Genomic DNA, 26,893 nt, shown 5'->3' with positions numbered 1-26,893 from the left:
GCTATGCGGTCCTCCCAGTACTTCTTCAGACGCTCCGACCTTCGCACCCCTTCCTCGGTTGTTGGTTTGTTTCGCGTAAAGGTAAAGTGGAGGTTTGTATTCTCGACTTTTGAATTCAATTTTATCTTATTTGTGGTGGCTTCTGTTGTAGGGCCTATTTCCTTCAGATCCTCTCTTACTTCTCTGATCCATTTACATCTTCACACAAGTATGAAGGATGAGTTCTCCACCTAGTCAATACTTTATTTTACATAGTGTCAATATTATTTACATAAAAGGACAATACCGGATTCGACCTGTAAATAGGTCATCTTCAGCTGTTGTAGAACCTGCTTATTAGCGACTGTACAGAATAAATACTACTAAAATTAAAATTAAACAAGAATGCCATTAAAATAAACATTAATGCCACTATTCTATAAAATACTTAAGGTTAAGGTATGTATATATATATATACACACACACACTGACTGGCAGAGCAACTGCAACACCAAGAAGGAGTGGTTCGAAAGGGATGAAAGTTGGGGAAAAAACAGAGACGGCACGGACGAATAATTGATGTTTATTTCAAACCGATATGCAGGTTACACAATGCGCACGGCATCGACTCAGTAGGATGTAGGACCACCGCGAGCGGCGATGCACGCAGAAACACGTCGAGGTACAGAGTCAATAAGAGTGCGGATGGTGTCCTGAGGGATGGTTCTCCATTCTCTGTCAACCATTTGCCACAGTTGGTCGTCCGTACGAGGCTGGGGCAGAGTTTGCAAACGGCGTCCAATGAGATCCCACACGTGTTCGATTGGTGAGAGATCCGGAGAGTACGCTGGCCACGGAAGCATCTGTACACCTCGTAGAGCTTGTTGGGAGATGCGAGCAGTGTGTAGGCGGGCATTATCCTGCTGAAACAGAGCATTGGGCAGCTCCTGAAGGTACGGGAGTGCCACCGGCCGCAGCACATGCTGCACGTAGCGGTGGGCATTAAACGTGCCTTGAATACGCACTAGAGGCGACGTGGAATCATACGCAATAGCGCCCCAAACCATGATGCCGCGTTGTCTAGCGGTAGGGCGCTCCACAGTTACTGCCGGATTTGACCTTTCTCCACGCTGACGCCACACTCTTCTGCGGTGACTATCACTGACAGAACAGAAGCGTGACTCATCGGAGAACATGACGTTCCGCCATTCCCTCATCCAAGTCGCTCTAGCCCGGCACCATGCCAGGCGTCCACGTCTATGCTGTGGAGTCAATGGTAGTCTTCTGAGCGGACGCCGGGAGTGCAGGCCTCCTTCAACCAATGGACGGGAAATTGTTCTGGTCGATATTGGAACAGCCAGGGTGTCTTGCACATGCTGAAGAATGGCGGTTGACGTGGCGTGCGGGGCTGCCACCGCTTGGCGGCGGAAGCGCCGATCCTCGCGTGCTGACGTCACTCCGGCTGCGCCTGGACCCCTCGCACGTGCCACATATCCCTGCGCCAACCATCTTTGCCACAGGCGCTGCACCGTGGACACATCCCTATGGGTATCGGCTGCGATTTGACGAAGTGACCAACCTGCCCTTCTCAGCCCGATCACCATACCCCTCGTAAAGTCGTCTGTCTGCTGGTAATGCCTCCGTTGACGGCGGCCTGGCATTCTTAGCTATACACGTGTCCTGTGGCACACGACGACACGTTCTACAATGACTGTCGGCTGAGAAATCACGGTACGAAGTGGGCCATTCGCCAACGCCGTGTCCCATTTATCGTTCGCTACGTGCGCAGCACAGCGGCGCATTTCACATCATGAGCATACCTCAGTGACGTCAGTCTACCTTGCAATTGGCATAAAGTTCTGACCACTCCTTCTTGGTGTTGCATTTGCTCTGTCAGTCAGTGTATATATACATGGTTCATGTTTGTGGGTTACTGTAGTCACGTCCTAGTTCGTGAACCATGGGCAACGGCTGAGTGGCCTAGTAAGTGGTCCTGAGAGTCGGGATACCAGTTGCTATGGAATGGGAGTGGGCATCTCGGACATATTCTGAGTCCTGGCCCTCCTTGTGCTCAGGCGGCTAGGACTATACAATCCATCGGTGGTCCATAACCCGTTAGAGGAGAGATCCTCACTTGGACTATGTGCAAGTAGGGCAGCATCCTGCTTCATGAATCGACCGAGCTCAGAACATTTTAAGCAAGCCTCGGACCTATGGGAGTAACGGAGTCCCACTCCCGTTTGACAGGCGAGGGACTCCTTGGAAACAACTTGGCGAACGAAATGGAATTTGATGGGGAGCTATCAATATTAATGGGGCTTATGGAAGAAAGAAAGTAGAACTGGCTGAGTCAGCAAAGAGGATGCATCTGGATGTGCTAGGAGTAAGTGATATTCGGGTAAGGGGAGATAACGAGGAAGAGATAGGAGATTATAAAGTGTACTTGACGGGTGTTAGAAAGGGAAGGGCAGAGTCTGGGGTAGGGCTCTTTATCAGGAATACCATTGCACGCAACATAGTTTCTGTTAGGCACGTAAATGAGCGAATGATGTGGGTAGATTTGTCAGTGGGAGGAATTAAGACAAGAATTGTGTACGTGTATTCACCATGTGAGGGTGCAGATGAGGATGAAGTTGACAAGTTTTATGAAGCATTGAGTGACATCGTGGTCAGGGTAAACAGCAAGGATAGAATAGTGCTAATGGGCGATTTCAATGCGAGAGTTGGGAATAGAACTGAAGGATATGAAAGGGTGATTGGTAAATGTGGGGAAGATATGGAAGCTAATGGGAATGGGAAGCGTTTGCTGGACTTCTGTGCTAGTATGGGTTTAGCTGTTACGAATACATTCTTCAAGCATAAGGCTATTCACCGCTACACATGGGAGGCTAGGGGTACCAGATCCATAATAGACTATATCTTAACAGACTTCGAATTCAGGAAATCTGTTAGGAATGTACGAGTTTTCCGGGGATTTTTCGATGATACAGATCACTATCTGATCTGTAGTGAACTAAGTATCTCTAGGCCTAAGGTGGAGAAAGTGAAATCTGTCTACAAACGAATAAGGGTAGAAAATCTCCAGGACGAGGAAATTAGACGGAAGTACATGGATATGATTAGTGAGAAGTTTCGAACAGTAGACATTAAGCAGGTTCAGGATATAGAAAGTGAATGGGTGGCATACAGGGATGCTGTAGTAGAAACAGCCAGGGAATGCCTTGGAACAACTGTGTGTAAAGGTGGGAAAAGGCGAACATCTTGGTGGAATGATGAAGTGAGAGCAGCTTGTAAACGTAAAAAGAAGGCTTATAAGAAATGGCTCCAAACAAGGGCTGAGGCAGATAGGGATTTGTATGTAGATGAAAGAAACAGAGCGAAACAAATAATTGTTGAATCCAAAAAGAAGTCATGGGAAGATTTTGGTAACAACCTGGAAAGGCTAGGTCAAGCAGCAGGGAAACCTTTCTGGACAATAATAAAGAATCTTAGGAAGGGAAGGAAAAAGGAAATGAACAGTGTTTTGAGTAATTCAGGTGGACTCATAATAGATCCCAGGGAATCACTGGAGAGGTGGAGGGAATATTTTGAACATCTTCTCAATGTAAAAGGAAATCATCCTGGTGGTGTTGTGAACAGCAAAGCTCAAGGGGAGGAGGAAAATGATGTTGGTGAAATTATGCTTGAGAAAGTGGAAAGGATGGTAAAGGAACTCCATTGTCATAAGGCAGCAGGATTAGATGAAATTAGACCTGAAATGGTGAAGTATAGTGGGAAGGCAGGGATGAAATGGCTTCATAGAGTAGTAAAATTAGCGTGGAGTGTTGGTAAGGTACCTTCTGATTGGGCAAAAGCAGTAACTGCCCCTATCTATAAGCAAGGGAACAGGAAGGATTGCAACAACTATCGAGGTATCTCACTGATTAGTATACCAGGCAAAGTATTCACTGGCATTTTGGAAGGGAGGGTGCGATCAGTCGTTGAAAGGAAGTTGGATGAAAACCAGTGTGGTTTCAGACCACAGAGAGGCTGTCAGGATCAGATTTTCAGTATGCGCCAGGTAATTGAAAAATGCTACGAGAGGAATAGGCAGTTGAGTTTATGTTTCGTAGATCTAGAGAAAGCATATGACAGGCTACCGAGGGAAAAGATGTTCGCCATACTGGGGGACTATGGAATTAAAGGCAGATTATTAAAAGCAATCAAAGGCATTTATGTTGACAATTCGGCTTCAATGAGAATTGATGGCAGAATGAGTTCTTGGTTCAGGGTACTTACAGGGGTTAGACAAGGCTGTAATCTTTCAACTCTGCTGTTCATAGTTTACATGGATCAACTGCTGAAAGGTATAAAATGGCAGGGAGGGATTCAATTAGGTGGAAATGTAGTAAGCAGTCTGGCCTATGCTGACGACTTGGTCTTAATGGCAGATTGTGCCGAAAGCCTACAGTCTAATATCGTGGAACTTGAAAATAGGTGCAATGAGTATGGTATGAAAATTAGCCTCTCGAAGACTAAATTGATGTCAGTAGGTAAGAAATTCAACAGAACTGAATGTCAGATTGGTGATACAAAGCTAGAACAGGTCGATAATTTCAAGTATTAAGGTTGTGTGTTCTCCAGGATGGTAATATAGTAAGTGAGATTGAATCAAGGTGCCGTAAAGCTAATGCAGTGAGCTCGCAGCTGTGATCGACTGTATTCTGTAAGAAGGAAGTCAGCTCCGAGACGAAACTATCTTTACATCAGTCTGTTTTCAGACTAACTTTGCTTTACGGGAGCGAAAGCTGGGTGGACTCAGGATATCTTATTCATAAGTTAGAAGTAACAGACATGAAAGTAGCAAGAATGATTGCTGGTACAAGCAGGTGGGAACAATGGCAGGAGGGTACTGAGAATGAGGAGATAAAGGCTAATTTAGGAATGAACTCGATGGATGAAGCTGTGCGCATAAACCGGCTTCGGTGGTGGGGTCACGTGAGGCGAATGGAGGAGGATAGGTTACCTAGGAGGATAATGGACTCTGCTATGGAGGGTAAGAGAAGTAGAGGTAGACCAAGACGACGATGGTTGGACTCGTTTTCTAACGATTTAAAGATAAGAGGTATAGAACTAAATGAGGCCACATCACTAGTTGCAAATCGAGGATTGTGGCGACGTTTAGTAAATTCACAGAGGCTTGCAGATTGAACGCTGAAAGGCATAACAGTCTATAATGATAATGTATGTATGTATGTATGTATGTACGTATGTATGTATGTATGTAAGGTATATACATATCGTACAGTTTTGGGGGTTAGAGGGCTTTTTCCCTGGCCCCACGATTTCTACATATTTAAAAAATTATATTTGCTGAGGTTGGATACAATTCTAAAAGTTTATCAAGAATTACTGACATTCTGGTGTCAAGTTTGAATATCTATGTTAAATGCAAATACTATGTCCAACAGTTTAATGAGATGTTGGGCAGCAAATATGCGGGGACGTCGTATTCATTAGAATAAGATGTTCAGTAACCTGTTTACAGATACATAGCTTAATCTCAGTCTATATCAATGCTGAAAAACATGTTAGTGAATGCCACTGTACTAAAAAATACTTAACGTTAAGATGTATACATATGGTACAGTTTTGGGGGTTCAAGGGCTTTTATCCTGGCCCCATGATTTCTACATATTTCAATAATTATATTTGTTGACATTCAAATTGGATACAATTCTTAGAGTTTATGAAGAATCACTGACATTCTGGTGTCAGGCTCGGCTATCTAATGTTAAATTCCAACACTGTGTCCAACGATTTTATGAGATGATTCAAAGTGCATTGTTGGGCCGCAAATATGCGGGGACATCGTGTTCATTAGAATAAGAGGTTTAGTAACCTGTTTACAGATACATAGCTCACTCTCACTCTATATCAATACCGAATGACATGCTAGTACAAACTTCCTCTTCATACTTGCATTCCCTCAGGTAAATTTAAAAAATCTGGGAAAGAAGAAAAAGAAGGTAGGTATTAGATAACTGATAGAGTGTGCCTGTTAAATAGGTTGTGTACATGGTGTACGTGTGTGTGTTACTTACGTGTGAGCTGGATATGTCCACGAGCATAGTTGGGAGCGTGTTGCACATTGTTGCGTGTATGTTTTGTGGCTGTCGTAGCGTTAAGAAAGAGAGGGGAGGAGGAAGCAGCTTGTTGAGGGAGTAGTGTGGGGTGGGGTGTGTGTGGGTTTGTGTTTGCTGATTCTTTTTAAATATGTGTCTTTTAGATTGGGTATGGCTGTGTTGAAAAGAATGTTTGTTTTGTCTGTGATTTCATTTAAGATGAACTTAGGATTAGCGCACTGGTCCATGTTGATGTAAAAAATCTTCCATTATATTGAGCAATGAGCCTGTGGGGATTCATATTTAAAATATTCATGTCATCCTCTATATTAGTGAATTTATACTTGTGTTCCTCAACATGTTGCCCTTTGGATGAAAAGTGACTATATTTAGTGGCTTTCATGTGTTTGTTGTATCGAATAGAAAAACATCTGCCGGTGCGCCCAATGTAGCAGGCTTACAATCATTGCACCTGACACCAGAATGTCAGTGATTCTTGATAAACTCTTAGAATTGTATCCAACCTCAGCAGATACAATTTTTGAAATATGTAGAAATCATGTGGCAAGGGAAAAAGCCCTCTAACCCCCAAAACTCTACTATACGTATATATCTTAACCTTAAGTATTTTTTTTAGAATAGTGGCATTCATGTTTATTTTAATGGCATTCTTGTTTAATTTTAATTTTAGTAGTATTTATTCTGTAGTCGCTATTAAGCAGGTTCTTCAACAGCTAAAGATGACCTATTTACAAGTCAAAACCGGTACTGTCCTTTTATGTAAATAATAATATTAACACTATGTAAAATAAAGTATTGATTAGGTGAAGAACTCATCCTCCATACCTGTGTGCTTGAACTATCAATACGGACTATGAAGCTAATAGATTATAGCATTTACATCTTGTCGTGGTATTTTTTGAGACGAGATTGTGTCATACTAGTTGTTTCAGAAGTCTCGAATCCTGCATCTTCAAGATATGTCCAAACAAAAACTGTTTCTATATAAACAAATGATTTTGCAGCAATGAAATGTAATGAGAATGTGATATAAATAATTATATTGTAATTATGGGACAGTAAAATTTATTTAAAAATTCTTAAAACTATCCAGATCAAAATGGGATAAATCTACAGAGCTAACAGCAGTGAAGAAAATCCAACTAGAATTATTTTGCATAAAAAATTTTTTGATGTAACGTACAAATGTACACAAGCTCCCAGGGTGTAATTGTTGCATCACATGAGTGATTAACTACATACATTATTATAGACTGTTATGTCTTTCAGCATTCAGTCTGCAAGCCTCTGTAAATTAACTGAACACCTCCATAATGTTCTATTTCTAACTTGATCTGAGGTCTTGTATAATTCCATACCACTTATCTTTAAATCAATAGAAACCACTATCACCTTTGCCTTCCTCTACTTCTCTTAACGTCCATGATAAAGTCCATCATTATCTTCCATTCGCCTCACATGCCTCGCCGCCAAAGCCAGTTGATACATACAGCTCCATGCATTGAGTGCCATCCTAATTAAGCCTTTACATCCACATTCCAAGTACCCTCCTGTCATTGTTCCAACCTATTTGTACCACCAATCATTCTCGATACTTTCATATCTGTTGCTTCTAACTTACGAATATGATATCCCGAGTCCTGTAGATGTCGCTTCTGTACAGCGAAGTTAGTCAGAAAACAGACTGGTGTAAAGACAGTTTCCTCCATGAGCCGACTTCTTTCTAACGCAATACTGCAACTGTGAGCTTCCTGCATTAGCTTTGCTGCACCTTATTCAGTTTCTCTTCTTATTCCATCTACCTGGGAGAATAGACATCCTAAATACAGTATTACTTTGCTTTTACACTTTTTAAAGGACCCAGAGAATACTCATGTAAACGGGGGTAAAGTGTAAATTATGGTAAACTACTTATATACTTAAAAATGCTCTGGAAAAGGGGGGAAATGTTACACAAATGCATATTATTAATTTATAGAGTATTGTGATCTTAATCCCGTACTTACCCCAAATAAAGGTCCAATGTGAATTAACTCTTGATGCAACACTGCCTTTTTAATTCTGCTCATCCCCTGACCAGAAATAGCAAAATGGTAGGTAGTTAAAATATTGTGTAATATATTCTTTTAATCATATCTTCCTTAGAATAATTATAAAATTATTTTAAATGCAATAAATTTTCTTTCTCTCCTGCTGTGCCTATTTGTAACATTAACACTCACTTATTCCAGATGAAAACTACACAATCACTGCTTCCTACCAAAATAGTCGAGAATCAATAATTACTGTCTACACTTATTTTTAATGCCCTTTGTTGTGTGTGTCCTCCGCACCTAAAGCTCCGCGCCTACAAGCCCTGCAGCCCGCCGCATCACCGATGTTTCCAGAGCCTACGAGGTGACTGCACTGCGCCTGGCATGCTCGTCTGTGACGTCAGCCAGCGCTATATAAGGAGCAACGTTCCTCGCCTCTCGCGGACTACCCAAGTGTCCAAAGACCAGACCACACCGCAAGTCAGACACGGAGGCATCCTCTTTAAAATGTGTTTGAACAGGTGGACTGATTTCTGGCCGTGAGGACTCACCTATGGACGTTGCCTCACTTTCCCTGATCCCCGTAGCCACGTCGAGCCCCGAGTCAAGCATTCTGCTACTCCCTCAAGTCCTCACCAGTACTCCGACGTCAATCTTAGCATTCTGCTAATTAAGAATATTAATGCAAGTTCCTTGAAAGTCTAAGCCTAACACCAGCTTCCTGTTAATATGAACTCTCGCTACGAGTTACACTTGTTATTACTCAGCAGATAGTTTTGGACTATCCCAGGACATTCTCATTGGAACAGACTATCTCATCAAGATAGGATTGAATGTGTATATAGGACTCTCACTTTGTATAAATGTATATACGCCACAGACCTTCAGTCTACCTTTTAATATCAGCATTAACTGCGTGCCATTAATCAAGCTTCAAGAAAAGTTTAGTTATTTTTCTTGTAAATACTGTATAAAACTAATGAAGCAATAAACTTTATGTTGTGTTACTGTATACCAAGTTCCTTGTATACAACATCCTTCATTCTGAAAGTTCATAAAGGTCATGAAAATTATTTTCAACCCCTCTACACATGACATACATCTACATAAAACGTCCACTCCTGCACTTTCCTCAGCAATGGTAGCCATCACTTCACTACTCTCACCTTCTTCCCTGTCATTGGTGGGAGAGACTGCTGAAGTATGTTCTGCAACCAATTCCTACGCACATTCCTTTCATCTGCAGTTATTGTAGCATCATCCGCCCCAAAAAACAGTTCACAGTAATGCAGTTTGACTGCAACATTCTCCATACATCAGCAAGCGGGCCACCACTGCCTTTTTCTTCTGGCAGCTGAGAGTCGGATGATTCTCGACGATTCTTCAAGAAACAATTTGAGATAGTACTCTACTTCAAAGCCTTCCAAAGACTTTGCAATGAAGTGAAGAACATCCAGGATGGAAACTTTAAATAATGATGGATCTTTTCCAGCATCTATAAGGAATAAATAATTCCCTGCACCAGGCACTTCCTATAAAGTGATATAAAGGAGTGTACAACACCTAAATCAACAGGCTGCAGCTTGCTTGAGCAGTTACCAGGCACAAATTCTAACTGGCACGCTCCTCAAATAAAGGGATGAGCAGGACAATGGTTAATGATGATCTCTCTAATTCTGCACACCCATTTTGCAACTAAAGCAGCGAACTACTGTAAAAAAAAAAAAAGATATGAGGTCATCCAAGTCTTACAGTATGAATCATAGACAGTTGGTAATGATCACACGTGCTTGAAGCAACAAGGCTTTTTAAATATAAACGTCCCGGTCACAAAGGGGTGGAGCTCCTCAGAGCCGTTATCATTGGCTCCCATCACTGTGAGCCCTACATTGCTGTGTTTCCCACCATGGCATTTTCCCCTTTGAATGCCAAGTTTTGCTGGGCAACACATTGAAAATTAGTCAAGTTTTGTCTAGGTTAAATATGTTCCTGGTTTCATATCTGTTGGTCAGCCTCTGCAATCGTCCACTGATCCACTCTTCCACTGTTTGGCCACTAACAATCTCATCCCCGCACAAACAATATTACAGGTTATGTTATGCCTAGAGGTGTTAGAAAGTGTTATTTCTTTAATGATTTGTTGATTTAAAATTCAAAAGGTGGTGTTTCACGTTTTTATTATTTTTTTGAAAAAAGTTCAAGTTTGGAAAGCAATCGGGTTTGTACGATAAGTGTACTTAAAACTTACACCATTAATTAAAAAAATGTAAAAACCAAAATAGCAGGTAAACCATTTAACATATCGATGGAAGAATGAGAAAACATTGATAAGAAAGTAATTCTTATTTTACGTTCACCTCCATGCAGCATCTCGAGAAACACATTTTAAATGAATACAAGTTACCATTCTTTCAGTCTTATCCGAATACTGCAGTGAAATCACTAATAGTAAATCATGGTCGGCGTCTCAGCATTTGCACACGCCTCGTATCACTTACTATGGGACCATAATTTGATAATTATCTATCAGAATCCGCATTTAAACATGGATACCACACATTTTAATGCAGCAATTGCATAGTGTAGATGAGCAAGCCTTAATCCCATGAAGATCTCTGAAACATTCACATAATCAACTTGACATAGCTGGTTCTTGATGACAATCAGGTAAATGCTGAGAACCTCTAAAATCTGTTGAGACTCCACTTAAGAAATGGGGCATTCTCCTTAAACTGGAACAGTTCTGTACGAGATACGCTGTTAGGCACATGCCGAGGATCAAACAATGACCCAATTGCTTCTACAGTCTTCCTGGCTGAATCCATACTCCTCAAAGTCCTTATTTTTTCTAGAGTTGACTTGGTAACACACACAAGCTTGGACTTAACCATTAACTGCATCTTTTGAGGAAGCTGTTCCAAGTTCGGAGGATTGTCTCAAGTACTTCACCATCGCCTAATAGCTTGAGTTTTACCTCAAGGTCATCTAGCTTCACAGCGAATAGAAAAATTGTTTGGTACTTAGATCCCGCGAAGAAATTAAGCAAGTCCATAAGAGAGGCAACAACAACAGAAACACACAATGCTTGTAATTTTATAATTTATATTGTTGTATTGTAGAAGTCTATACTTGATAGAAAACTTTAACCTCGGAATTTGAATCATCCAGTGTTTTGAAAAATGCTACCAGATATTCCACATATATTGCAGCCCTAAACCAGGAATTCCGTCTTGTACACACAGGCATTGGAAAAGCTAGAATTTCATCCCCCCCCCCCCTCACTCTCTCTCTCTCTCTCTCTCTCTCTCTCTCTCTCTCTCTCTCTCTCTCAGAAATGCAGTGCAGTTGCTTTTTCCTTTATGTGTATTAAAAAAGGCATTCTTTGTCTTCACTATAGACATATTCTATTATTCCAGCTCGTTTCTAAAGGTGCAGCCTACAAGGTTGACTTTATGAGCCCAGCACTGGATATGACCTATTTCCGTCAGTCCTTGAAGAGTAGTTACACATTTTGTCGCGTAGCGTGCAGAGTCCGTAACTACTGCCACTAAATGCTCCCGTTCAATTTCGTAGGAATTCAAAGCGTCTAATACAGAATTAGCACAATTTGCACTAATGGCAGAATCTAAAAAGAAGGCAGCCAGATGGGTGTTAATTTCATTTGATGGTACTGATGGACAAGTAGGATGTTCAGAAACACACCTACCATTCCTGTCAGCTGTTTCGTCACATAGCAGAAACAAGTCTTTGTTTTTCAGCTCTTCCTGAATTTCCTCCCCCCTCCTTTCACTGATCATGGGAATGTACTTCTGATGGCTCCGATATGGTGATGGTAAATCTCCACAACAGATAGCAGGATGGTCTAGTTTTTCTACTGGTATGTTAGTTTTCATGAACACAGCAGGAGTAATCCAAAATGAACTCTTTTTTCGAATCCTTCACATACGTAGCATTTGATATGTTTCCTTCAACGTGACCACTCTAGGAGCACAAACTTCAAAACACAAAAATTCTTGGCATTTTGAATGCTTCTCAGATTTTCGAAGTATCGGATCCCTTCCATTTTTCTTTCCTTCCCACCCTCCATCCCCCAGGGGCTCTGAACTTCGGAGCGTGGGTTGGCGACCACGGGGCCCTTAGCTGAGTCCTGGCATTGCTTCCACTTACTTGTGCCAGGCTCCTCACTTTCATCTATCCTGTCCGCCCTCCCTTGGTCAACTCTTGTTCTTTTCCGACCCCGATGCTATCAGGTTTGCGAGGGCTAGGGAGTCTTTCATTTTCACGCCCTTCGTGGCCCTTGTCTTCCTTTAACCGATATCTTCATTTTTCGAAGTGTCCGTTCTCTTCCTCTTTTTTCCTCGAATTAGTGTTATATAAAGGATTGTTGCCAAATTTTATTTCCTCTAATAACAATAACCACCATCACCACCCTCTAATAAACGTTCCCCACCCCCTTTCTCTATTTATCATTTCTTTATCAATTACTACGGCAAGTTGTTTCGAGTTGAACCTCGTACTTCTTTCATTATTTCTTCCCATTTTTTAATATATTTTTATTTGGCTTTATTCTTTTTTAACATTTTAAATTATTTTAAAACCTATATATCCACTTTGATTTTGACTAAATTAAATCCTACACTGTTTTCCTAAGACTTCATTCATGTCACCTTTTACTCTTCGGCCAGAGAAACAAATGCCTACAAGACCTGCCTAGCAACGACTTTACATAAGTGCATACATACTTGATCTGCTTATGAACTTCAAATATATTTGTTTTCGGCGCAAGATAGTGATGTTCTGTTTACTCTCTTGACTGTGATTATTGTGTTTTGAACATTAACTGAATTGCTACAATATGATACAATGTTAATATTTTGCCTGTGTTCAATATATTAGTTGTTTTAAGATCTTCGCTAATTGGCTGATGATGACACTTGAAATGTGTTGAAACCGGTCCCAATAAACAGGTTGTAACTACTTTTTACTACGGAGTATTGAAAGGTGGATCCTTCCCTATAATATTGTACATCATCTTATTTCTCTATTCAATACGGAACAATCATGAAGTTTTTATCTGAGATTATTATTTTAAGGCTGGCCAAAATTCCTGTTCCAAATTATGGGACAATGTTCCTCACTCTCTTTCCGGGTATACCTTTATAAAGTCTGTACCCTTGAGATTCCAAGGCATCCTGGTCAGTGTTTCTAATTTTCTGTAATCCCATGGTAAGAATTTTGTGTTGGTCCATTATGATATAGATGTTGATTCCCATAGGGAATCTGAAATATTTGTCCTGAATGAGCAAATTTATAATACCAATATAAATGGTCCGTTATTGGACATTATAAATTTTCCAGCTAGCTCATTCTTGGTTGCCAGCGTTTCGCCCTCATGTGCTAGGGTGGGCTCATCAGTTGGTACCTAGCACACTTACCAATACGCTGGCTAGTGCATACTGTGGAGGCCACTGCGTAGGCTAACTGGAGCCACCGGCAGTGATGAGACAAAGTCTCTTAGTGCATTGGCACTGCCGGTGGCTCCAGTTAGCCTACGGAGTGGCCTCCACAGTATGAACTAGCCAGCGTATTGGTAAGTGTGCTAGGTACCAACTGATGAGCCCACCCTAGCACATGAGGGCGAAACGCTGGCAACCAAGAATGAGCTAGCTGGAAAATTTATAATGTCCAATAACGGACCATTTATATTGGTATTATAAATTTGCTCATTCAGGACAAATATTTCAGATTCCCTATGGGAATCAACATCTATATCATCTGATGGCCAAGCAGGCATCAATTTTTAGTGATGAGACAAAGTCTCTTAGTGCATTGGCACTGCCGGTGGCTCCAGTTAGCCTACGCAGTGGCCTCCACAGTATGCACTAGCCAGCGTATTGGTAAGTGTGCTAGGTACCAACTGATGAGCCCACCCTAGCACATGAGGGCGAATCGCTGGCAACCAAGAATGAGCTAGCTGGAAAATTTATAATGTCCAATAACGGACCATTTATATTGGTATTATATTGGTCCATTATGTCGGTGATCACTTTTAGTTTACCGGTTTGCACGAGTGTGTTCATGTTGTGTGTAGAGAAGTATGTTATCTGCTTTCATTTGATTCTTGATTTTGTCTCATTCATGTATGTAGTACTGGGGTATTTCCGTGCCTCCGACTTCACGGTATCTTTCAGGTGGCAGCTCACCGTATCCGAATGCTGCCTTCTCTGAACACTTGGTTCAGCCGGTGGAGTATTCCTTAAAAGACCTTCCATGGTTGACTGTCAAGGTGTCACCTGTGTGGGACTAGGTCCCGAATTACAACTCTGGATGTGATCCAGTGAGGTGATAATGAGGCCGCTCCTCTGGAGTACAGACGCCTTGTGCAGCCGCCCCTAACCTGGAGAACAGACGCTGCATAATGGATTCCAGTGGCATTTCCTCCACTGTGGGGACCATCACCCCACCCAAAGGGGCTCATTCTCCCGAAGCCGTTGGTCCCCTTAGGGAGTCAGGCTATTTCCCGCCACCCAACACGCGGCGTTGGCAGTTTTACAGCTGGGTGCCTTTAATGTTAACAAGTTAACAACTGTTTACACACACGCACTATTTACATGCTTATTACGAAAACATGTTCTCTCTCATTTTGAATTTTCTTTATGGAACAGCAGTCGACGGGTATTACTAATCGACTCCGCATCGCCTTTGAACGACGACGAGAGAGCGCGCTATTGGTATAGCGAGAAAACGATACCGACGATGATCGATTGTACACACCAGTATCGCCGGGGTACATAAATACAGGTAACGGAAAAAATTGCGCGTGCTTAATCGCTCGTAATAATGGATGCATCAATGATAGGGCTCTCGCTGTAACCGAAGGTTAATACACAGTTTAATATAGAACTTTTGAAGGGACACACAAAACTCATCGTTATTGTACCGGGCAGTACAACTCCACGCCGCTAATTCAAATATTGCGCCAGTTGAAACTCCTCTACAGGAGAAAGCCTGAACTTTAACAAACTGAATTAACTCAACGGTTTCTCGGAAGATGTCACTACTGTAAATTTGGTAATTTTGAAGTGTTCTGAACTGTGTCTGTTTTGATTTGTGTTTGTTTGCTCCGTATCAAGAAGTTGGGACATTCTCTAACAGAGGTCTCTACCAAAAACTATGATAACGCACTCTGGTGTAAAGGAATGGATTATCCTGAAGAAATATGGTATTCCTAAGGTTTGTTTTTACTAAATTTTGTTCTGTGGTTTGTGGGTTGGCAATACAAATCCTTTCTTTCCGCCTGTTTTGAATGTAGCCAATCATGAATTTACGTAATTAATTTTCCACCAATAAGGTGTTTCTTCCTCGTCTTGTATATTAGTTTTTGCTGTTATCCAATAAAAACAAAAGGGTGTGTCTACTCATTCCTAAAAGGTCTTGAATGTTCCATGAGGGGATATAAACTGCTGATTTTCTTGTCTCGGGGCCACTTCAGTAACATCTCTCTTAGTGTGTGAATATGTAGCAGGGGGCGGGAAGCGCCTCTTTCTTGAAGAAGCAGTTCTCCTACAAGGTAATGGCCGGTTAACATCTTCATTTCTTGCTAGCTCAGTAGTTTAACTCTCGGGGAGGGTTCGAAACCTTTAGTATGTAACCTATCTTTTTAAAATGTAAATTCTTCCCTGTCTATGTAAAATCTATAAATTACTGTAAAGCGGGGATAGAGAGTGCTTCTCCCTCTCGAACTCCCCTTCATTTTTGAAAAGGAGGTAACTACGCTTTCATAACCGTTCTTCTCTTCGTTAATGTAATAAAGTTTTCTCATTCGTGTCACCTCCCTAGCTTGGGATTAGCCCCTGTATGATCGGCCTAGCGCCACATAGGTTTTAGACAAAAAACTTTGTGTAGGAGTGCAAGTTATCGCCTCCATTCAATTTTGTATTTTGGCCCATTTACTTAACCCGTCTTGTTTTCCTTCCTGCGAAGGCCCAGTAGATTGGGTACGATATACCCCTGTTTCTTTATTATGCCTTGGTGGCAGGTTGTGTAAGAGTCCGTTATTGTCTTTATAGGCTTGAAAGATCGAGAGCAGGACAGTTCTTTATAGTGTTGTGGTAAAAGTGCCTTATAGAGGCTTGAGATGTAAAGTTGGGAGCTAATGCTCCATGTAATTAAGGGTGTTCTGCCCTTTGGGTATCTTGTTATTGTGAGCTGAGAGCTCAGAAATTATACTTGGGGCTCGAAGCCCATATCTTGTACTAACCCCCTAAATCTTGTGATTTCTTTGTACCTGATTTTGCCTTGTTGTTGACTTGTTGGGTTTGCAAATTCTGTGTCATCATTGTTGAGTGTTGAAAATATAACCTTTGTTAAATTTTAAATTAACTTTAATTTTGTAGTTGAGACCTATTCCCGCCCGCACCTTCTTTCACCTCTAACTAACACGGATATCTCCGTAACAGTTATAACGGGGTTCTCGTTATATGTCGTACTCGCTATATCGGACTTCTACTGTAGTACCCAATTTGAAAAACAATCGCGCAACTTTTTTCAAGTAGTTGGCCAAATGATTCATGCCATGAAGTAACAGTTGTTCACCACCGGCCAAACAGCTACCATCCAAGACAGTTGCCATTGAAATGAGACTACAGAAAATATATCATAGTACTGATAGTCTCTCGAGAAACTATACAATCGATCATTCTCAAATTTATACCTAACAACTCAAATATCAACTTGTGGACAAGAATGTCTCGAATGGTGTGGAAAAATATTTATAAAATTGTCTATTTTTGCAGATTGTGGCGTCTGTGGTGTTATTCACACAATTCACGTTGTTTTGCAATTTAAATTCACTAGTAGACAACAAGAAACATGTATTTTAAAATAAAACCATCCTAACCTCCACATAGATATTTTGATTTATCGCTAATTAACAAAAACAAACACCTCACGTTATGCCTTTTTCTAAATCGGTCGATCCAGCCATTGGACGCGTTGAAATTTACAGTGCCAAGAATATTCACCACTCTATGTGCATTTTCCCTTTACAGTATACCACCAACTGTAAGTTTCAAACCTGCTTTTTTTCTATATTTTCCAAATTTTCATATTTGGAGTAGCGTATGACTTTCTCTTTTAGTCTGCGATCTGAAGACCTTGATGACGTGCTTCCCCTGTTTTTTGCCATTGTATTCAACAAAGCTGCAACTAGCTTGGCAGTGCAATGACAAATCAACTTTTCCAAAGATTTGAACCTTCTCCTCCATAGTGAAAGTTTTCCTTCCAACCCCAAATTATTGGCCAGAAAAGAAAACACTAACAATAATGCAATAATAAAAATAGCATAAACTTAAACGACTCATCAAGATCGTACACTCGTTGCCTGTTCTTTTTTTTATCCACGCAAATATCAAATAGATCCCCAGACCAAAAATACATTGATTTAATATAAATTTGTTGGGTAGGCAGTTTGTGTAAATTTGTTGAGCAGTTTGTGTAGCCTCCCCTGAGATTCGTAATCGGCTAGTTTTGCCCATGTTGTGTAAAGTGTGTGCCGTCTGGATTAGTTTTCTCATTATGTTGTGGTTACTCAAAGTGCTGTAGGTTAGCTGCAAAACCATTTTACTTCGATTTTTTTGCCTCGCCTTCAACAGCTTGGCATGACAGAACGCATAAAATGTTGCAAACGTAAATTTGGAGGATTTTAATACATTGTGAGAATAGAAAATCTAAAGGGACCAACAAAAAATGTTGTAAACAATGGGAAAATGTTGAATAAAGGAACAAAAAAGCAGGGTAATACTTTACTTCAATCTGTGAACTTGTTCCTGTTTAGTTTTCCCATCCTGACATTAAAATTCTCCCTCTAGTGACGTCACTTTAGTCTTGGAAATGTTAATTTTCAGATCATACTCACTGCACCTATTTTCACATTTCAGGATATGAGGTAGCTGGCTTTGCGCAATGTCTACCATTAAGACCAAGTTGTCCACAAAGGCCGAATTGCTTACCACATTTACACCTACTGAATCCCACCCTGCCACTTTATACCTTCCAGTAGATGATCAATATAATAATAATGCTATTTGCTTTTAGGTCCCACTAACTACTCTTATGGTTTATCGGAGACGCCTAGCTGCCGGGATTTAGTCTTGCAGGAGTTTTTACGTGCCAGTAAATCCACCAACACGAGGATGACATATTTGAGGTGCTTCAAATACAACTGGACAGAGCCAGGATCGAACAAGCCAAGCTGCAGTCATAAGACCAGCGCCTCAACCGTCTGAGCCACTCAACCAAGCAGATGATCAATGAAAAGTATGAGCAAAAAAGGGGAACTTTACAGCCTTGTCTAACTCTTGTAAGTATTCTACCATCAATTATCACTGAAGCCCATTTGTCAATACAGTAGAACCTCGATAATTCAAAATCCCGCCATTCGAAGGAGGTCTCGTTCCCGGAAACATGAGATACAGTTTTGCATGTTATTTAAATTGTTTAATTTGAAATACGGATAATTCGTAATTCGAAGTACAATGTCAGCCCCATTACCTAAATTTAGACTTTTAATTCGAAACTGTTTTTACATTTTAAAACAGTAGTATGTTCCAGAGTAATTTCAACTCGAAATTTATCCGCGTCATAATAGAACGCGTGTTCCGGAACGTGCAGCGGTACCGTAGCTTTCTGCATTTACACTCACTTCGGTGGATCTACAGTACGCTTCAAGATTACTAAGTTGAATGAAATCGGAATTCTTTTATATTCAAACTTTTAAGGAACGCCGTAATATCATGCAACGGGCAGTGTGCAGGAAAACACAATCCGCGAATACTGGCGATGCCGACAGTTGACGAAAAAGTGTTGCTCATATTATAAATAAGAAGGCACCGAACAATATTGTCATTGCCGACTAAACTGCATGGCTTTATTTTAATGCGAGCCCAAACGGTCTTATGGTTCTAAAGGAGAAAGTGCCAGCCGGAGAATCATACAAGGGTGGGGGATGGGGGTTACTGTATTGCGTTGCAATGCACATGGAAGCGAGGAACTTTATCCCCTCGTCATAGGAAAGTTCGATAAGCCACAATGTTTTAAGGGTGTCAGGCACTTTCCCTCCCAGTACTAAGCATCTAAAAATGCAAACAGTACAGAAATCCAAAAAATAATGCATTTGCACAGGGGAACCAGCATAATTTATCTTCATGTTTGAATCGTTGCGTGAGGTTATGTTTGTCAGTGATTTATCCAAGTGCATTATTTGAACATTGTAAATGCACCTTCTTAGATACATTTCGGAAATAGTTTTTTCCCATGGCATTCGAAAGGTTTAAACTGTGAATAGAGGTGATTGCATGTATTAATGGGTCTTAGAATACTTTGTGACGTGGCAAGTGTTTACATTTCTGAAGTACGAGAGAAGTGCCATGGTGGGAAATCGTACAATGGTAGAGTCATAGGAAAGTTTGATTTTAAGGGCATCGGGTACTTTCTATGTGAATACAAGGCATCTAAAATGCATACAGGATAGTAGTAATCCAATGAATAAAGCACTTGCACATGGAAGCCAGCATGGATTTCTCCTCGACTTTGAATTGTGCTTTTTTTTTCTTCCTTATTTTTCTTTCTTTCTTTCTTTCGTAGCGTGAGGTTATGTTTGCTAGTGAGATATCCAGGTGCATTATTTAAATACTGTAAATGCGCCTTCTGGGACACATTTTTGGAAATAAATCTTTTTTCATGGCATTTGAAAGGTATAAACTGTGATTCAAGGTTAACTGCATGCAGTAACGGGCCTTAGAACATTTTGTAACGCGGCAAGGGTTGGTACTTTTGAACTGCGAATTGGCGGTTAATTCAAAATCACGTCATTCGAAGTACGATTTTTTAGTCCCAACAACTTCGAATTAACGAGGTTTTACTGTACACCATATATTTGCAAATAATTTGCACATAAATATTCTGGAATTTAGCTAAGAAAAACCTGGGTCGCGCACCATTTGAAATAAAGGTGGCACCCCTTTCCCAAAAAAATACGGACTCAATTTTACAATAGTGTTGTCCGGCCTTGGTCTGTGGGATGTCTACAGCATCTTAGAAGTAAAGTAGGAACTACGTATTACATACAACTACAAATTCTCGTTATTGCTCATTTACGGCTGAAGATAACCTTAGGCTTAATGAAGATTCAGAGAACATTGGACACCATGCAGTTGGAAGAAAGTACGGATGTCACACAAAGTTGTACTCACAACTTGCAACAACAACATAAGACTTTTAAAAAAATGAGTATCCCAGGACATTTTGCATATTACGTTCCTATACAGCCAATACCAGAAAGCACACTCATTACGGGCGAAACTAGTCGATTACAAATGTAACATTTGTTATGAAGAGACTTTTCATTTTTGTAAAATTATTTCATTAATTGAAGTTGGCACTTTCTAAGCCTATTTCCAATTGGTCAGATGATTCTGTACTGTTGAAAAATGTTTACGCATGCAACAGTCATGTCCGTCGTCAAGTTGTTATATCGTATCATTAAGACATATCAAATGCAATAAAGTATAGAAGGCACCAAGTTCCTTTACTTCAAAATCAAACACAAACATTGGCGCCCAACGGCACGGCTCTCGATAACCTGAGATGTTCAATACAAGCAAGATCATGAAAAGTGAAATCCAGAAGTGAAAACAATGCGTCGCAATTGAGGTTAAGCATCGGAGCAAAAATACAACACATCTCGAATTCGTGGAATCATTCACGGATATTGCATTCTCGTTCATAACGAAGATCAGACCGCTGAGGCCAACAACTTCAACGGATTACAGCATAAATCAGTAATCAGGCAAGTACGATTCGAGTTTTCGTACTTTGTACATCCAAAGAAGTAAAGACAAGATTTCAAGATTTACATTCTCCTCACCGCTCAAGGCAAGAATCTCCGTGAGAGCGTGAGTCTCTTTGACATATACACCATCCTTGCTATACATACGGTACTCTTAGATTCTAGCCTCTTTCTCTCAGCGCACGTTTTCGTAGTATAAACATGCAGTGATCAAAATAATAATAATAATAAAAAATAATTCAAGCCCATTGATCCTCCTGTTGTCACAAATATAAAAGATCCAAATTCCTTTGTCATATAACCTCAATTCAGCAACACGATTCCTTTGAACTTATACATAACCTTCACGCAATCCCTTCGAACTTTCACAGCATAACCTTAATTTAAATATGTCGCAACTAACGAAATTGAAACAATCGCGTAGTCGAGTAAAAGGCACGTTAACAAGAGTAATAAAGTCGATTACAGATGACACGTCAAAATCAGAGGCGAAGGTTAGAATTAAAAAATGTGAAGAGCTATGGAATTCTTTCGAAGAAGTACAGATGAAAATAGAGGAAACTGAGATCACTGATGAAACAGCTGCATTACAGTTTGAAGAAGAATGTGAGGAAGAGCGAGAGCTATTTGAATCTATTTACTTCAGCGCAGTTACACAACTGCAAACGATAATAGATGAAGCAGAGGATGTTCAAAATAATTTACTAGCTCAAATGAACACGGCAGTAAACAACGCCGTTCATCAACAGGAAGTTCCACAACATCATAACAGAAGAATACATAAATTACCAGAAATTAAATTACCGGAATTTAACGGTGAATTCACAAAATGGTTGCTTTTTAAGAACAGTTTTGAGACAACCATTCATAATGATACTCAACTAACAAATATCCAAAAATATCAGTATCTGATCGGTCTTCTGCAGGGCGAGGCACGCAAAGTCATTCAAGGTTTTACCATTTCAGAAGAAAACTACACAAGTGCGTGGAACTTGCTTGTAGATACATATGATAATCAAATGATGATAATCGAGACACATCTAGATGAACTTTTCAAGTTTCCTACCATTTTTAAAGAGAACAAATCTGAATCACTCAGGCAATTACAATTTCATATTCAAACTCACATGGCTTCATTAAAAGCAATGAGGCAACCTGTACAATATTGGGACGCATTGGTTATTCATCTAGCAAAGAAGCAGCTGGATTTCATTGAGCAAAGAGACTGGCAGGAAAGGGTGAAAGGCAACACTCCAGAGAAGATGCCAACATTGGATGATTTCTTGAAATTTTTAACTGAGCGTTCCCAATCATACATGCTTTTAAATCATAACAAAACCAAGGCATTGAACACAAAGGCAAATCCGAAGGACAAACAACCTAGCAAGAAAGTTGTTATGACGACGACTCAGGGAAGCTGTAATCTGTGTGGTGGAAGTCACCCCATTTTTACATGTGAAGAATTAATTAAACGATCAGTTGAAGACAGAAGAAAACTGCTTCGAGAAAAAGGACAGTGTCATAACTGTTTGAAACCAGGACATATTGCAAGAAATTGCAGAGGATCAAAATGCAAGAAATGTGGACTTCTTCACAACACACTTTTACATGCTGAGGAAGATGACGAACAGAAACAAAGTGTTAAAGAAAATCAAGTGCCCATAAACCTGTGTGTCGAATCTCAGCATTCACCTGCTTCACTCAATGTGAGCTTGGCGAAAGGAATAACATCACAAATACTTTTGTCAACAGCTTTAATTGATGTGAAAGATGTTCACGGAAGAAGAATGACATGCCGAGCCTTACTGGATCCGGGATCTCAGTCGAATCTAATGAAGGAAGGTCTGTATAAGAAACTAGGTTTACCGAATGTCAAGACAAACACACAGATCATTGGAGTAGACTGTTCCAAAGTGGAAACAAAAAGGATTACGAGAGTACATGTCGTTTCAAGGAATGACGGATTTGAGGTGGAAGCAGAATTTCTAGTTTTGCCAACTATAACAGGACGATTGCCACAGTTGGAGATCAAGAAGGACAAGATTATTATTCCAAAGGACATTCGCTTGGCAGGCCCAACATTCAACAAGCCTGGAGACATCGACATGTTAATTGGTGCAGGACTTTATTGGAAAATAGTCATAGGTCCACCCAAGAATGAAGCTGAAGGACAACCAGCTCTGCAAAACACCCGATTAGGCTGGATTATAGGTGGTGAAGTTTTTGAGAACAAACAAGGATCAACAACAACATGCATGAAAATTAGCAATCAACAATTATCAGATCAGATGGAGAAATTTTGGAAACAAGAAGCAATTCCGGAGATTCAACATTACACATCAGAAGAAAGAATATGTGAAAGACAGTTCACGGACACCGCTTCGAGAGATACAACAGGTAGATTCATCTTAAGGCTCCCTATCAAGCCAGATGTCATCCTCGGAGAATCAAGAAAGCACGCACTAAACAGACTAGAATCATTAGTCAAGAGGTTAAGCAGACACCCCGAACTCAAGACAGCTTATGCAGATTTCATGGATGAATATGAAAAACTAGGGCATATGAGCTTGATTGAAACAAACCAAAATCAAGATGTACCAAATTCATACTTCATACCCCATCAACCAGTGGTACGTCCAGATAGTGACACCACAAAGGTCAGAGTGGTATTTGATGCCTCGGCAAAAACATCACTCGGGACATCACTCAATGACAGGACCTAATTTACAGCGAGATCTTTTTCACATTGTACTTAGATTTCGCAGCCATAAGTACGTCATGACGGCAGATGTGGAAAAGATGTTTCGGCAAATCCTCATCCATCCTGAAGATCGAGCATTCCAGCAGATTTTGTGGAAAGAGGAATCTTCAGCCCCTGTGAGGATTTATCAGTTGAATACAGTAACATATGGAACAGCATCAGCACCTTACCATGCCATGAGATGCTTAAATGAATTGGCTACTCTTCATGAAAATGAATTTCCAGCAGCAGCAAAGGCTATTCGTGATGATTTTTATATGGATGACTGCTTAAGTGGTGGAGACATTCTAGAAGACGTGATCGGGCTACGGCGGCAAATACAAAATATACTCAAGAGTGGTGGAATGCATTTGAGGAAATGGAGGTCCAACAGCAAAGAGATCTTGCAGGATTTGGAGAGCAAAAGCGACGAAGGGACTTTACTGGTTTTAGACAAAGGTGAAGCTAGTAAGACTCTTGGACTCCTCTGGGACTCAGCACAAGATTGCCTTCAGTTTCGAGTTGAGCTGACAAAGCAGTCACCAAGATCCAAAAGAGAAGTCGCCTCCAAAATCGCACAGATTTTTGATCCACTAGGACTCGTGGGTCCAGTACTGATCAAAGGGAAGTTGTTGATGCAACACTTATGGGTAGATGGATTTGAATGGGATCAGCCATTGTCTCAAGAGCACCTTCAGATTTGGAACGAGTACTATACGTCACTAGAAAGACTGAACATCATCAGAATTATGAGAAACATAAATCCTGGGAATTGCTCTGGCTCTTTTGATTTGTTTGGATTTAGTGATGCTTCAGAGAAGGCTTTTGGAACATGCATTTATGCAGTTTGTCAAACGCAAAGTGGTCTCTACATTTCCAATTTACTTTGTGCGAAGACGAAAGTAGCTCCTTTAAAAACCATTTCGTTGCCAAGACTCGAATTGGAGGCAGCCCTTCTTCCTGCACAACTTGTCAAAACAACAGTGAGTGCTTTGAAAGAAAAAATTGGTCAGATCAGATTATGGAGTGACAGTACAATTGTTTTGGGATGGATCAACACTGAGCCAAGGCTGCTGAAGACATTTGTGGCAAACAGGATTGCAAAGATTCAAGAAGCCACTGATGCAACCACCTGGAAGCATGTTCCTTCGACTGAAAATCCAGCTGATCTTCTCTCAAGAGGAATTACTTCAGCAGAACTCGAAGATAAAAAGCTGTGGTGGAGTGGACCTTCTTGGCTTCGCACACAACATCAACAACCAGAGCATTCAGAAGAATTTGAAACAGAACTACCAGAGCTGAAGGTCACAGCAGTTACGTTGACAGCAACATCAACCAGCATTCTACTGAATAAATTCTCGTCATTTCCGAAATTATGCCGTATAGTAGCATATTGTCAAAGATTCATTTATAACTGCAAACTCAAACCATCAGAAAGGAAAAAAGGTTCACTAGAAATACAAAAAACTTGTAAAGCAGAGAAGCAGGTAGTCAAATGGACACAATTAGAAGCATTCCCTCAAGTACTACATTGCTTAATTAATAATCAAGACCTCCCAAAGAAGAGTTCTCTAAAGTCACTCAGTCCGTTTCTGGATAGTGACGGATTGATTAAGGTTGGAGGAAGGCTTCGTTTTTCGGAGCTAACATCAGAACAGAGACATCCTGTGCTTCTACCAGCAAATCATCAGATCACCAGAATGATCATGGAAAATGAACATCGTCGTCTGAAGCATTGTCCCCCAGAGCAACTGCTACATGCAACTCGACAACGATATTGGCCTATCAGCGGCAGAAGAGAAGCGAAAAGGATTGTCAAGAGGTGTCTGAAGTGCTTTTGTTACCATCCTACAGTTCCAGAGGTACGCATGGCAGATTTACCAAAAGAAAGAGTTACGTTAGTTGTTCGACCCTTTGTTACCACAGGAGTGGACTATGCAGGTCCAATATCTGTAAGAGAAAGCCACAGAAGGGGCCGCATTCATACTTACAAGAGTTACGTAGCTGTATTTACATGTTTCAGTACCAAGGCAGTGCATTTGGAGTTGGTGTCGGAGCTAACGACCGAAGCTTTCTTAGCTGCATTGCAACGCTTTACGGCGAGAAGAGGTTTGTGCAAGCAGCTTTTCTCTGATAATGGGAAGAATTTCATTGGAGCAGCGAACGCACTACAAGATATCCAATCCTTTTTGGAAAAGGGGTCAACGACCATTACCTCCTCACTCGCACAGCAGCAGATACAGTGGAGTTTCATTCCTCCCCGGTCACCCCACTTTGGGGGATTGTGGGAAGCAGCTGTAAAGATGATGAAAAGACATTTGCTGACTGAAACACAGGGACGTGTGCTAACTTTCGAAGAAACCTACACTATTCTTTGCGATATAGAGGCGGTATTAAATTCACGTCCCCTTACTCCCTTGCCAAATGATCCAAATGATTTAGAAGTCTTAACACCAGCACATTTTCTTCTAAGTGACTCGATCGTGCAACCCGTGCAAAGGGATTTGTTGAGAGAACCCGATAACCGCTTGTCACGTTGGCAGCACTTGCAGAAAATTCGGCAGCGGTTGTGGCAGAGATGGCAGCGAGAATACTTGCAGGAATTGCAAAAACGCGTCAAGTGGCATGATACTAATCGACGTATTGATGTTGATTCTTTGGTGCTATTAATTGAGGACAACATCCCTCCTCTAGAGTGGCCCAGAGGTAGGATAGTTCAAGTTCACCCTGGACAAGATGGTGAGGTGAGGGTTGTCACCGTTCGGACGGCTGGTGGAACTATTACCCGAAGCATCAAGAAAATATGCCCTCTTCCCACTGAAGGGGATGACAAGGAGAACTGAATTCAAGATTTCCTGTGATATCTTTAACTTTGTGTTATTTTTCATCAAAGATATAATTTCAATATTATTTTCTTTTAATGATAAAAATATGTATGTATAGAGTTTTGTATTAATGCATATGTTCAGAATAAGTGTTTTTACAATAGGTATAAGATTACAATGTTACAATAGTTTAGTTGAAAGAACTCCTTTCAAGGGGGGCAAGATGTTATGAAGAGACTTTTCATTTTTGTAAAATTATTTCATTAATTGAAGTTGGCACTTTCTAAGCCTATTTCCAATTGGTCAGATGATTCTGTATTGTTGAAAAATGTTTACGCATGCA

The 26,893-nt window shown here is 40.7% G+C and overlaps 1 protein-coding gene across 5 annotated transcripts in view; it reads right to left on the bottom strand.

Moving 5' to 3' along the window:
* LOC136857044 (uncharacterized) overlaps nt 1-26,893 on the bottom strand; it is a 572,347-nt gene that overhangs the window by 393,178 nt on the left and 152,276 nt on the right. The window contains exon 1 of one of the 5 annotated variants that reach the window (XM_067135402.2): nt 7,727-7,845. The exons of the other annotated variants lie outside the window; for them this stretch is intronic. The gene's annotated coding sequence lies outside the window, so the exon portion shown is untranslated. Of the gene's footprint in view, nt 1-7,726; nt 7,846-26,893 lie in introns of those variants that run through there. 5 annotated transcript variants of the gene reach the window in all.

Source organism: Anabrus simplex, chromosome 1 (assembly GCF_040414725.1).
Source record: "Anabrus simplex isolate iqAnaSimp1 chromosome 1, ASM4041472v1, whole genome shotgun sequence".
Classification (NCBI taxonomy): domain Eukaryota; kingdom Metazoa; phylum Arthropoda; class Insecta; order Orthoptera; family Tettigoniidae; genus Anabrus; species Anabrus simplex.
The sequence above is the reverse complement of the archived record's forward strand: the minus strand, read 5'-3'. Positions and strand labels throughout refer to the sequence as shown.